Raw genomic sequence first — 14,938 nt, forward strand, 5'->3', positions numbered from 1 at the left:
CTGGCCGGCTATCAGGGTGCCATGTGCTGGATAAACCTGCAGTACAGCAGACACACAATGAGAGCTAAAATACAAATCAACCTACAAAGTACAACCTTAATTTCAACTATTATGCCTTTGAATAACAGTCGGATAAGAGCAGAATAGGAATTTCATTCAATTCTCCTTTTGAATTGCAAGCTGCTCCTTGTCTCGCAGTTTTTCTATTTTTAATATTTCTTTAAACTGACAGCACGGGCAAATGGTTAATTATTTACATTCGTACTGCAAACTCTGCTCTGTTTGCATCGAGAAAACATTGAGTTGAATGTTAAACTGTCAGCAAGTGATTATCTTATGAAAATTAGAAATGTTTCAAAGTTATTGTTAGAACTGTAATGGTATCATTAAGTACTCATATTGGCATTCAGTATTGGTACTGAATTTGAAGTACTGAAATTGAAGTACTTGTACTGAAAAAAAGTGGTCTCTTTCATGGATGTTTCTGTAACAGGTGGCCCTCACTTGAATAACCAAAACAAAAACTTGAATTTCACTTACTCACTTAAGGAGGCTACGTGCTTGATGAAGCCCAGAAGATTTAAAACCGGAGAATAGCTGTAAAAAGGCAAAAACGCTAGGCAGAGGTACACCCACGTATAACACGCTTTGGTTTGGTCCATTTCAGATTTGTTAGTCTCTGATTTAACATGGGGGCCAATGGAGCCGTAGGTGAGACTACTCACTTTCAAGCAGCTATGGCCAAATGTGTAAGTGTTTTTGGTTTCCACAGTTACAGGTCTGTGACCGGCACAAGATTATCTACATTTCCACCAAAGAATGATGTATGTAGAGTCAAAATTGTGGCATCGGCAGCAAGTTAGAAATATATATATATATTTTTTTTTTTTACACCTGCAGTGCACTCTAGCGATGACGTCATCCACTCTAGCTGTGAAGGTTCCTGTGCAATAGACAGCCATTTGTGTGGGCCCCAAAGTCAAGCGTGGGACATGAAAAGAAAAAGAAAAACCCAGCTTTGAAACGCATTGTGTTTGATTTGGATGATGACGTTGCTCCAAAGCTTCCTAAACGGTTGCAACAGGAGGTTCCAGTGCTACCAAAAAAAAAAAACAAGATACGTAGGATTTAAAAACAACAGCCTCACAGTAAGAAGGTCCTGGGTCCGTCCCAGGTCCTCTCTGTTTTGAGTTTCCATGTTCTCTTGTGTGGGTTTTCTCCGGGTGCTCCGGTTCCCATTAAAAAAAAAAACCTGTCCGGGAACCAACACCTTACCGCGTGGAGAGGTTTGCGTGTCCCTATGACCCTGAGAGCTGTGTTGTCTGGAGCTTTGTGCTCCTGGTAGGGTTTCCCATGGCAAATTGGTCTCAGGTGAGGGGCCAGACTAAGAATGGTTCAAAAGACCCCATGAATAACCTAGGAAGAAGAGGAGTGACCCGGCCCGGATCCCCCGTCTGGAGCCAGGCCCAAAGGGAGGGCCCGTCAGCGAGCGCCTGACCGAAAGAACTACCGGTAGATCGCGAATACAAGTGGCCGAAATGAGTTTCCACAGGAGAGATAGGGTGAGAAGTTCAGTCATCACTGCTGAGCCGCTGCTCCTTTGCATTAAAAGGAGAAAACTGAGGTGGTTTGGGCATCTGGTAAGGATGCCCACTGGGCGCCTCCTTAGGGAGATGTTTCAGGCGCGACCAGCTGGGAGGAGGCCACGGGGAAGACCCAGGCCTAAGTGGAGAGCTTATATCTCCACACTTGCCTGGGAACGCCTCGGGATCCAGTCAGAGTTGGCTGATGTGGCCCAGGAAAGGGAAGTTATCTTTGGCTATAGAAGCCAGACATTTTTAGCTATTTTTGGATATTTTATAGACCATCAATGAATCATATTCGGGAAATACTTCCTGCAATTATCTTTAAGTTCTAGCACACATAACATAAACTCTTATAGTCTAGCCCAACGAAACAAACTTCCATCCACTTGTAGCTAAGTAGGGGAAATATTCGGCCCAGGACCTGGTACCCACTGAGTGGTAAATGCAGTCTGGACGAGACTATGTGATGAATCAACCCAAGTATTTTAGGCAAACGTGGTGAATTTCCTCGAGATTGTTTCAGACCGAACCTGGCAAACACATCCTTACAACAGGAAGTGAAGCTGAGATGGGGCCCAACAGACAGAAACTACAAAAAAAAAAAAGAGGAAAACAAGACCAAATGCCCGATGACATAATACAATGTTGGGCCAACAGGACTGAACAGCACACAAATGACACTCCCACCACCTGCAGCTTTTTAGATCTCCAACTACACTGACATTGTTGCAGTCTCTGAATGACACAATATGAACATTATTAATATCAAATATGGTCTCCTGAGCATTTTAATACTTCTGCTCTGGATTAAAGGTAAGTGCTATCCATAAAATTATAGCATTTAACCTTTGTTGTGCTGGAAGTATTTTAAATGGCTACAGTGTAAGAGTTCAAATGTATACTGGTGGTAACTTAAAAGTGTCTTATACACAGGTCTAAATGCTGATGAGGATGTCACCCAGACCAATATAGTGTGGAAGGACGAGGGTGACAACGCAACGATAAACTGCCATCAACGCAAGCATGGTAACTGTATCCAGATGTACTGGTATAGGCAACTGCCAGGAGAATCAATGAAACGAATAGTGTTCACAATAGTGGGCATCAATATTCATGATTTTGGAAATTTCAGCACAGATAAATTTGCAGCCACCAAGCCTAACGCTGAGAGTGGGACATTCACAGTGAAGAATCTGTAGCCAGGAGATCAAGGCTTGTATTTCTGTGGCATCAAACACAATCACTGAACATCATACAACACAGAGACACTCCCAGCCGTAACCCTTCATATCTGTCTAACGTCACACCTCCCATCACACAGACAGTCAGGTCATTTTGCTCAGAACGCAATAATGATCACAGCTGGTCTGATCAGACTCTCTGCAGCTCTGCTCTGGATTGTAGGTACTGTACATTATCATGCTGATCAATGGGAGGAGACATTTTAGGATTAGGAATTAAATTAGGAATAAATATATTTCCTTTTTCCACCCCTACAGGTCTAATTAATGGGGGTGATGTCACCCAGACCCCTCTGGTGTGGAGGGACCAGGGTCAGGCTGCCACAATGAACTGCAGTCACACTAAGGACGCTACATATCAACAGATGTACTGGTACAGACAGCTACCAGAGGAGCTAATGAAGCAAATCGTTTTCACAACTCTAACTCCTCCACATAAATATGAAAGAGGCTTCAGTGCAGAAAGATTTCCTGCAACAAGGAGTGACGCTCAGACTGGATCTTTAACGGTAGAGAAGCTGCTGCCTGATGACAGTGGAGTGTATTTTTGTTCTGTGAGTCAACACAGTGATCCAGGTGACTTAGACAGCTGCACAAATACTCAACTGTGGTGTTACAATGGATACAATTTCAATTGCCTGTAGGGGGAGCTCTAGAATTGTAGTGTGTTAACATTTTTGTTTGCATTTGCATTCAGTATTATTTGTGACATGAACACTGGAGAGTAGCAACATATAGATTCATTTTTATGTTAAATAACTGGCAATGAATACAGAAATTGTCACACAATATGAACTCCATACTACTGAACACTAGGGATGGCATGATACCACTTTTTCATGTCCGATACCTTGACCTATACCGATACTAGTCCGATATCAATATCAAACAACTAAGTTGTTGATAATACATTTGTCTGGATGCGCTTTGCTTAACTTAACTAGTGACAAAACATCATGCTCAAATTGGGAAACAAATATTCTACTCCCATAGCCCACAACTCAGTTATGCAATACTGCTCCTTCTTTATTTAAACATTTTCCCCCATAGAATTTAACTTTTAGCAGCACTTTTGATTGAATCACATACTAATCATATATGCTGCTCATGTGACACATCTCTCACACTATGTGATGCAGATGGTTGTGAAATTGTATAAAAGATACTGAAATGATCTCATTGTGGCAATCATGGCTGATTTGATTAAAATCCAATGAGCTAGTTGGTTGACATGTCACACCAAGCCACAGACAAAGGGAATGAGTCCCCATAGCCCAAAGTGACTATTTTAATTTAGTTTCTGTTTTATTTACACCAACGAATTGAAGTTAATGTGTGAGTTTTTGTCTTGATAAAATTGATGTACATACATATTTAGGACGTTGCATTAAAATAATCAAAATCTCTGTCTCCTCCCCTCTAAGTTGACCCTATAACATCTGTACAGACTGTCAGTCAGTGCAGCGACAGGAAGATAAAGACATCATGATCAGAAACATCGTCGTCATCACTCTGCTGCTTCTCTGGCTCTCTTGTAGGTTTTAATTTCGACTGTTTGCTTCTTAAAAGTGAAAACGTTTGTAACCCATCTCTGTGTTGTGACAATGCTTTTCTCTTCAAATGCAGGTCAATCGCTGAGCAGTAAAGTTCATCAGGCTCCATCATCAATATTAGGAAGTCCTCATGTTTTAGCAACAATCAGCTGCAACCATTCAGATAGTTCATACAATGTTATATTGTGGTACCAGCAGCAGACGGGTGACTCTGGCCTTAAACTCATTGGATATATTCTATATTCTCAACCAGCCCTCGAGGATCCATTCAAACAGAATTTCAATGTGACTGGAGACGGCTCGGCCAAATCTCAACTTCACGTTCTAAAACTCCAGCCAGGAGACAGCGGCGTGTATTACTGTGCAGCTAGTAGACACAGTGACTCAATGACACTCTGGCTCCTACAAAAACCCTCTGATAATCAGCCACAGAAATTCACACTGAAGAGGAGCACACCTGCAGCTAACTGCAGCCTTTGGCAGGAAATCCCCGCTGATATCCTCAGGATACCTGTGTGAACCAACACAGCAGGATGATGTACAAATCCACTGATAGAAGACATGAGACAGCCCATATTGTCGATCGCTCCACCTACTTTACATCCAAGCAGCTCTGTTCAGTTTGCAGTCATCATTATGAGTTTGTTTTCATCGGCGCAATGGTCATGATTACGTTACTTGTATATTTAGTAGCTCTGCCATTCTGTTCTACAGGTAATATTACATTAACTCACAAATAAATTGACCTAAATATTTCTACTTTTTGCTTAGTTTATTTTCGTCACTTAAGTAGTATGTTTTAAATGTGTGTTGCAGAACTCTCAAAGAACAGTGTTCATCAGATTCCAAGCGCCCTCATCAAACATCCTGGAGAAGAAGTCCTAATTAACTGCAGCCATTCAAACACCGATTTTAATATGATCCAGTGGTATAAACAGTCTGCTGGGGAAAATGATATGGTCCTAGTTGCCTATGTACGATACTCTAATCCAGTTGTTGAAGCGGACTTCAGTGACACTTATAAAATAAGTGGTGACGGGGGAAGTCTGGCATGTCTTCATATTCCAAAGTTGAGTCAATCTGAGGACAGCGCAGTGTATTTCTGTGCTGCCAGTAGAGCACAGTGCTGCACAAACCCTGGGTCTTTAACAAAAACCATCTCTGACGCACAGTGCAACAAATCACCACATAAACCACAAATAAACCACATCTACAGATATCAGACAGCTGGCTCACCATGACAGCTCGATTCTTATTCCATCCATTATGCATCAATCTTATTGTGTTTCTCCACAGCACAGCACACAACATAAACCAACAATGGATTCAGTCAGAAATATAAACTAGGGCTCGACCCAAATGTTCAACTATTCAGTTATTAGTTTGTTGGGTAGTAAGTCAGTTTTCAACTTTGAGATTCCTTCTAGCAACACTGTATTCAACCTCTCTCAGATACTTATATCCGCTGTGGCTACAGATCATGTTTACAGAATCACTATGAGGACTCAAGTTCTCATCGCATTTGTAGTCTCGTCTCTGTGGCTTCAAGGTTGAGTTAGAGATATTAATTTTTAATTGAATGTGGATTTCATTTTTATTACACTGCTTCTTTTTTACTATATCTTCCAACATCTTCATGTTTTTGCTTGCACTAAAAACTAATGCACATATAATTATTTAAAAATCAGGAATCATTACTAAAACCTTTGTTGCATTGTTCATAAAAGCTTTTTAGAAGGAATACAAATGATTGTCAGCAAACAGTGATGTGAGAAGTAAGAGCAACTCAACAAAAACTGGTTGCCAAGAAATTTGGTGAGTGAATTAGAAACCAAATTTCGACTTTATCGTTCCAGTAGGTGGAGCTGGAGTTCCAGAAATTCTCTCCAGTTCAACACATACACCACTGACATTTAGTGTAGCTGCTTTACATGAGGGCATTGATCAAACAATCTATAGGAAACTGCCAGGTTCAACATGCCAACATACTCTTTATCTTGGCTCATTAGTAACATCATTCATTCCAACATTATTCCTTTACGTTTTAAATCCACTTTATCTTTAGTTTCAGAATTGATCATTTTTGTTATAGGTGGTTGCCAGAAAAGCACAGTGACTGTAGTTTCCTTCCCCTTAATGTAAAAACTTCTAACCCTAATCAGCATTTATGGCATGGTATTAAATGAAACCTAGAACAGACCCCTCCCAGCCCATTTTCTTGGAAGCTTTTGTCTATGCAGTGGATGTACAGTCACGCCGTTTCACTTCCATTTCCTCCTCAAACCTTAGTCAGTTTAGTGGAGGCATCAGTTGACTAACAGAATCATAGTTTGTGAGATCTCTACTTGCATCTAAAAAGCTTAATATGCAGTCTGCCGCGCCAAGAAAAGGGTTTTGAGTATCTTTATTTTGAGGAAGTTGAAATGATCTGCCGTCTGCTCTTCTGTTGCCTGGCAGGTAAAATATCTTTTCAAATAGAAATAGCATATATGTTAAGTGGAAATATTGTTTTCCCCTCACAATATATCATTAAGTAACCAAGTTTGTTCTGTATTTTATGTTTCTATCCAGGTGTGTGTTTGGGTCTTGATGTCAGTCAGTCTCCCTCTGATCTCATTAAAAAACCTGGAGACAAAGTGCAGATTTTCTGCAGCCATGACAGAACTGACTACAGGCAGATGCTCTGGTACCAGCGCTCACCTGGAGACACAGCTATGAAACTCATTGGTTATTTGTACTTTAAAGACACCACAATGGAAGAGAAATATAAAGAGGATTTCAATATCTCTGGAGATTTGGGAGGAAATACAGCAAAGAATGGCTCTTTTATAGTCAAACTTGTAAAACAAGAGCACAGTGCAGTTTACTACTGTGCAGCAAGAGAAGCACGCTGACAAATATCCCCTCTGAACATTACAAAAACTGCACAATCTTTTCTCATCAAGTCATGGATGAATTGTTCTAGACACCTGCTTTTGTGGTTGTACTTTGGTTTGATGCAATCACATAATTATTGGCTAATACAACTGTGTTTCTCTTTGGTGGGTTTAATCTTTTAACAAAGCAAGCTATTACAATAAAACATTTCATATCTAATGAAATCTATCAAAAGCAAAACATCTTTTGTGTGGAAATCAGGAAGAGTGTATACAGATCAACTACATGAAGCCACTCCTCCTTTCTACGTCACGTTTGCATTCTACTTAAATGTGATTCAGTTTAGTGAAAAGGCACAAACAGCAGAATCTGCCATCACTTCACTTATACTGCATTTCATCCATGACTTTAGAGTAACTCAGTGCTTCATGTGAGCTCTCTACATGATGATTAGATTCCTCTTTTTCTTTGTCCTCACAGGTAACAACTTACACATTTTGAAGTAAGATATCCTTTTATTTGCCTTGGCATCTAAAAAATCACTAATCTGTCCAACTCTGCTTACAGCAGGTCTTTCTCTGGGGATCCAGGTCCATCAGTCACCATCTGCTGTCATCAGACAGGCTGGTGATGAAGTGCAGCTTGTCTGCACCCATGGACAAACCGACTACAAAGTGATGCTGTGGTACCAGCAGTCACCTGGAAACAAGGCTTTGAAACTCATTGGATATGTAGAATATAGTAGAATAAGCTATGAAGAAGAATTATATGAAGAGCATTTCAATATCATTGGAGATTTAAGTGAAAATACAGCAAAGAATGGTTCTCTGTTTATAGTGAACCTAAAAGAGCATGAGCACAGTGCAATGTACTACTGTGCAGCTCGATATGCACGTTGAGGCAGATCTCCTTCCAACTACACAAAAACTAAACAGCATCTTTTATCAACTGTGGTTTTGAGGAATCTCAAAAAGACTTGCACCAGCCAGCTGCAGTCGAGGTTTCTGTCATGTGATTCTACCTCACATCCCCATGTCTCTCCTTTTATTTACTTTTTTCATATTCACTTTTGTCATATAGACTAGATGTCTCATTACCTTAATCATCCCTATACTTTTTACAGACAAATCTTTGTGGTAAAAATAACTTAAATCATTTCTTCACTACTTTCTTGTCATATTATAGGTAATGTGAAGGGTTCTCTGGATCTTTGTTTTCATATTCAAGCAGATAAAACAAGTTTTGTCTCTTTCTGTATAGGTATTTCTCTGGGGTTCAGGTCCATCAGTCTCCTTCTGCTGTCAACAGACAGTGATCATATGCAGCGAAAAACAAACAATGGGTCACTTTACATAATCAATCTTAAAGTGCCAGAACTGATTTTAAACTTAAGGTCAGTCAGTGTATCAGTCAGTCATGTATGCCATTTCCTGTATGTGAGGCTGTTACTCGAGCTGTTACTCTATTCTCACGTAGACAGACATAAGGTTTCTCAGTGGAAACTTTTTTTTCAGATTTCTCTACATCACTTCCTGTCCCTCCTTATGATCCACAAAGAGAGACTCGGAGACTCAGACGGGTTCTTCATATTCAACATGATGCCATCTCATTTTATTGTTTCCATCATCACTGTGCTCTGGATTAAAGGTATATTGCACATTCATGATGCCATTTTTTAACATGCAATTAAATTAACACTAATATCCTATAATCACCTATTTCTTTCAATTTTTCTTGTAGTAATTTAATCCAAGCGCTCAATGTTTTATCGGCCATTGGCAAAACAATGAAGCACTACTTGTTTTTTTATCTCTTTACAGGAGTTTACCTCGGTAAAGAAAACCAAGTGTTTCAGAATCCAACTCAACTGTTATTGAAACCAAATGATGAAGTTAAGCTGAGCCTCAGACATGAAATCCAGAGCTATGACACTATTCTCTGGTATCAGCGCTCAGCAGGAGACACTTCCCTGAAGCTGATTGCCTACGTGTCTTATATACGTCCTGTTGTGGAGCAGCCATTTCAAAGCCGCTTTAACGTGAGTGGAGATGGAGAGAAAACCGTTTATCTTCACGTCCTGAAGCCGAAATACCCTGAAGACAGTGGAGAATATTTTGGAGCAGCAAGTATTGCACAGTAATAAAGATGGAGGCAGCTCTCATACAAAAACCTCTATGATCCCGCAGATAACAGCACACAAAGAGGAAACCACTGAAACCATGTGACACAAGGCGTGAGACAATATGGAAACTTCATATCTTGATTATTTTGGCAAAAATATTTGCAATTCACAGTATTATCCAGATAATGATCAAAATGTGCTTAAAAACTCTTAAATGTCACTGAAACATACTGGAATCACGTTATATTTAGTTAAGAAAAAAAATGTTTGCATCAAAAAATAAGACAACTTTTCTAAGTGAATGTCCTTTTTAGTTAAAAACAATTAAATAATCGTAAAGTTCTCCCTGCATAAATAAAGCAGAAATATATTGAATTAAAATGTTTCACTTCTCTACCATGATAGTGAGCTAGGCATATTTTTCAAGTAAATCGTGATATTTAAAATGATCACGATAATGGAAATTCACCATGATTTTAAGTGTATTTTATTCCAATGCGTGATCAAATCCTTTATCGTTCCAGCCCTACGTGGCAAAGTATCAAACTGCTGAAAAAAAGCCTTCATTAAAACTGGTTGATTAGAAGATACTATTACTTATTTAAACAGCACTGAAGGGAGGTAGAAATTGAAGTCAAAGACCCTAATAAAGATCATACCTATACATAGAATTTGTAAAATAATGTAACATACGGTATAATACATGTTTAAGAAAAGGATTAAAAGGATAATCATTTTTACAGACTGATAACCTTGGCATGGCTATATTTTATAATGATGTCATCACCCATAAGACTTACTCTAAGGCTGCTTCTTGGTTGGTCTGGATCAATGAAAAAAAGCTGATTCATTTTCTGTCAATCGACAATTCAATTGATCAGCAAGTGTTTTGAGCTATCCTTTACACCGACTTAATTCAAACAAAGGCGTAAACATGAAGCATACAGATTCTGTTAACCTCAAATAACTATAATTAAGAAAGCAAAATGCAGTACAGCATGGTCCTGAAAACAGAATAAACCAATAGGTGGAGGCACAGCACATGGTATGAAGCTTATATCTCAAGGATGTGGTGATGAATTAAGCCACACACACACACACACACACACACACACACACACACACACACACACACACACACACACACACACACACACACACACACACGCACACACACGCACACACACGCACACACACGCACACACACGCACACACACTCATACCTCTTTCACCCTTTCAGTCTTATTTTTTCCAAGGAAATACTTGCAGTGCCTGATAATGTCTTCATGTATGCAGATCTTTTTCTTCATCTCTTTTTATTGTAAGATGTCATCCTGAATAACATACAAATTTGTCACTAATTATATTGTTATTTAAATCAATCAAACAATGATACTGAAATTAATTTGTTTTGCATCAATAACATTTGCTCAATCTGCTCTCTCCACAGGCCAGGTGAGCGCTGTTACATTTCAACAATCTTCTCCTCAGATAGTGATGGAGAGCACTGAGGTCCAGATTAACTGCAGCCATGATGATAGTTCCCTAACAGTAATGCTCTGGTATCAGCAAAGAAAGGACACTCCGTCTCTGACCCTCATTGGGTATGGATATGGAAACACCCCCCAAAAGTATGAGGGTCAGTTTGAAGAACAATTCAAGCTTACAAGAGAAGACACTTTGAAAGGAACACTGATGATAAGCAAGGCAAACCAGTCATACTCGGCTGTTTATTTCTGCGCTGCCAGTACACGGTGATGTGGTTCAATGCCACTCCCTCACTAAAAACCCTGATCTTTTCCTGTATACGAGGTGAGTGCATTTGCACAAGAGGTGGTGTGTCTCTTAATACACCATCGGAGGGAGCTGTGTTTCTCAGGCTACGGCTCAAACTGGAAGGATGATTCCAGTTGTGATTGCATTTATTCTCATCTTGCCTCAATGTAAAGAAATTAACTGCAAAAACAGCAATTTATACGATACTTTTTTTTCCCCACAGTTGCTTCGGTATGTCCTACTACTTTCTCATTTGTGTTTTTTCCACAGATCAAGCGAAGAGTGTGACGTTTCAGTCGTCTCATCCCAGAATAGTCAGTGACACAGCCAAGGTAGAAATTGAATGCAGTCATAATGGCGCCGACCAGTATTTAATGCTCTGGTACCAGCAAACAAAGACGGGCCTGATGAGCTTGATTGGAAACAGCTACAGTGGCAATGACCCCACCTATGAGCAGCAGTTTGAAGAACGGTTTAAGATAACACGAGAAAACGTCCAAACAGGAGCTCTGATTATTCCCAGTGTGACTCTATCAGACTCGGCTGTGTATTTCTGCGCTGCCAGTACACAGTGATGTGGGTTAATGTCACCGCCTCACTGAAAACCCCGTTTTCCTTTTTCATGTTTTCATGCTCAAGATCCTGAGAGGAAGGCTAAATTACAGCTCAATTACTGTTCTGATATTAACAACAAACTGATTTTAAACCAATTGAAAATAATGTGGTTCTTCCCTTTGTCAAAGAATCCTGAAAGTGTTCAAGTAATTCTTTAGCATTAATTGCAATGTCTATGAAGAGAAACAAAAAAGAGGTTGCATGCTGGAGGTAGTGTACACAAGGCTTACATCTTTCTTTCTTAAAGCAATGAAATAATACTTTTAGAAGTTCTAGCAGTAATACATTCATTTAAACTTTTTACATAATCACTCTTGCAACAGTTTGCAGTCAGCCATTTATGTTGAGATTAATTTAAGCCTTAAATCCACTACACCAATAAAATCCAATCCATCATCCATTCATTTGTGAATTTGTTTTGTTTTTTTACAAGATCTGCTGCAAGCAGAGGAAGAGGAGGTGTGGTGTGTGGAAATTGGAGAAGATAGTCATCTCTCATTTGATCTATGCATTTGTCAGACCGGAGTGAATGCTCCTCCTCTCATACCAGATTCCAGTAGGCCAATATGCCATAGAGAAATATTCAACACTGTTGATTGATTCATTTAAGAATGACTCCAGCTTTATATACAATTGCCTTTTTACTGCTTGTTCTTGCAAGTAAGTCTGATTCAATATATTACATATTGCCTGCTCATTTTTCTGTTTGGGTCTTATTGTAACATTTTTTTATTATAATTTATATAATTTTTTTAATCATGGTATTTCAAGATCAATTCCTAAAAATCACATTTCTTGAATGGAACCTTTACAGCTCCAACGACCTGAATTGGCTTTCTTCTTGCAGGAAAAGTGGCGAGCGTTAACTTTGTACAGTCCTCTCCTCAAGTTGTGAAGGAAGGGACAGGGGGGCTCAGGATTAACTGCAGCCATGATGACAGCAACCTAGATGCGATGCTGTGGTACCAACACAGAGAGAATGGCCGGTCTATGAGCCTCATCGGGTACAACGTCCTCCAGGGCAAACCGAAGTACGAGGAACAATTCAAAGACTCCAGGCTCCAGATAAAAAGAGAAGACACACTGAGAGGGTCTCTGATCATTCACCCCGTAGAGTCATCAGACTCTGCTGTGTATTTCTGCGCCGCAAGCACACAGTGATGTGGGTTAATGTCACCGCCTCACTGAAAACCCCGTTTTCCTTTTTCATGTTGTCATGCTCAAGATCCTGAGAGGAAGGCTAAATTACAGCTCAATTACTGTTCTGATATTAACAACAAACTGATTTTAAACCAATTGAAAATAATGTGGTTCTTCCCTTTGTCAAAGAATCCTGAAAGTGTTCAAGTAATTTTACTGACATGTAACATTTAAAGAATACAATGAAATGGGATATAAGCGATGGCTGCATACAGACAAAATATGCAGGCCATTCATTTAATCACACAAAAATCAGTTTCATGATTTATAAAAAATCTAGTGAAACTTTCCCTGTCTGTAAAATACTTTTTTTTAAAGTCCCTGATATTCCAGATATTCCCTGAATTGTGGGGGGACCCTGTCAGATTCAGGTAAAAAAAAAAAGTCTATGAAGAGAAACAAAAACAAAAAAAAAGAGTTTGCATGCTGGAGGTAGTGTACACAAGGCTTACATCTTTCTTTCTTTCTTTAAGCAATGAAATAATACAATTACAAATTAGTAATACATTCATTAAACGTTTTACATAATCACTCTTGCAACAGTTTGCCGTCAGCCATTTATCCAATCCATCGTCCATTCATTTGTGAATTTGTTTTGTTTTGTTTTGTTTTGTTTTTTTTACAAGATCTGCTGCGAGCAGAGGAAGAGGAGGTGTGGTGCGTGGAGAAGATAGTCATCTCTCATTTGATCTATGCATTTGTCAGACCGGAGTGAATGCTCCTCCTCTCATACCAGATTCCAGTAGGCCAATATGCCATAGAGAAATATTCAACACTGTTGATTGATTCATTTAAGAATGACTCCAGCTTTATATACAATTGCATTTTTACTGCTTGTTCTTGCAAGTAAGTCTGATTCAATATATTACATATTGCCTGCTCATTTTACTGTTTGGGTCTTATTGTAACAATTTTTTAGTATAATTTTTTTATCATGCTGTTTCAAGATCAATTCCTAAAAATCACATTTCTTGAATGGAACCTTTACAGCTCCAACAACATGAATTGGCTTTCTTCTTGCAGGAAAAGTGGCGAGCGTTAACTTTGTACAGTCCTCTCCTCAAGTTGTGAAGGAAGGGACCAAGGAGCTCAGGATTAACTGCAGCCATGATGACAGCAACCTAGATACGATGCTGTGGTACCAACACAGAGAGAATGGCCGGTCTATGAGCCTCATCGGGTACAACGTCCACCAGGGCGACCCGAAGTACGAGAAACAATTCAACGACTCCAGGCTCCAGATAAAAAGAGAAGACACACTGAGAGGGTCTCTGATCATTCACCCCGTAGAGTCATCAGACTCTGCTGTGTATTTCTGCGCCGCAAGCACACAGTGATGTGGGTTAATGTCACCGCCTCACTGAAAACCCTGTTTTCCTTTTTCATGTTGTCATGCTCAAGATCCTGAGAGGAAGGCTAAATTACAGTTCAATTACTGTTCTGATATTAACAACAAACTGATTTTAAATCAATTGAAAATAATGTGGTTCTTCCCTTTGCCAAAGAATCCTGAAAGTGTTCAAGTCATTTTACTGACATGTAACATTTAAAGAATACAATGAAATGGGATATAAGCGATGGCTGCATACAGACAAAATATGCAGGCCATTCATTTAATCACACAAAAATCAGTTTCATGATTTATAAAAAATCAAGTGCTGACATAAAAAGAAAAAGTCGTCAAAAAGAGGAACTGATTCTTTTGTAAATATGAAAATTAAACAGTGAACAGATCTATTTTCTGAATAAAGAGGCAAAGCAGCACCAGCAACCTAGGGGGAAACAAATACCAATTTGACACGGAAAAGACTCAACCATGAGTATTCCATCCATCCATCCATCCATCATCAACCACAAAATCCCCTGATATCCCATCACTTGGCCCAACAAACTTTCCCTGTCTGTAAAATACTTTTTTTAAAGTCTCTGATATTCCAGAAATTCCCTGAATTGTGGGGGGGCCCTGTC

General features: G+C 39.4%; 2 long non-coding RNA genes across 2 annotated transcripts; both read left to right on the forward strand.

Annotated features, from left to right (window-relative positions):
* The first annotated feature begins 4,291 nt into the window (after window positions 1–4,291).
* On the forward strand, window positions 4,292–5,493 carry LOC311015451. The gene is made up of 3 exons (XR_014597354.1): window positions 4,292–4,361; window positions 4,454–5,094; window positions 5,197–5,493. It is a non-coding gene; the product is annotated as an uncharacterized lncRNA (long non-coding RNA).
* Window positions 5,494–6,663: 1,170 nt separating this feature from the next.
* Window positions 6,664–8,625, forward strand: LOC311015892. The gene is made up of 3 exons (XR_014597412.1): window positions 6,664–6,837; window positions 6,952–7,737; window positions 7,825–8,625. It is a non-coding gene; the product is annotated as an uncharacterized lncRNA (long non-coding RNA).
* The last annotated feature ends 6,313 nt before the right edge of the window (window positions 8,626–14,938 follow it).

The sequence above is a fragment of the Eutrigla gurnardus genome, assembly GCF_963514095.1.
Source record: "Eutrigla gurnardus genome assembly, chromosome: 7".
Classification (NCBI taxonomy): Eukaryota; Metazoa; Chordata; class Actinopteri; order Perciformes; family Triglidae; genus Eutrigla; species Eutrigla gurnardus.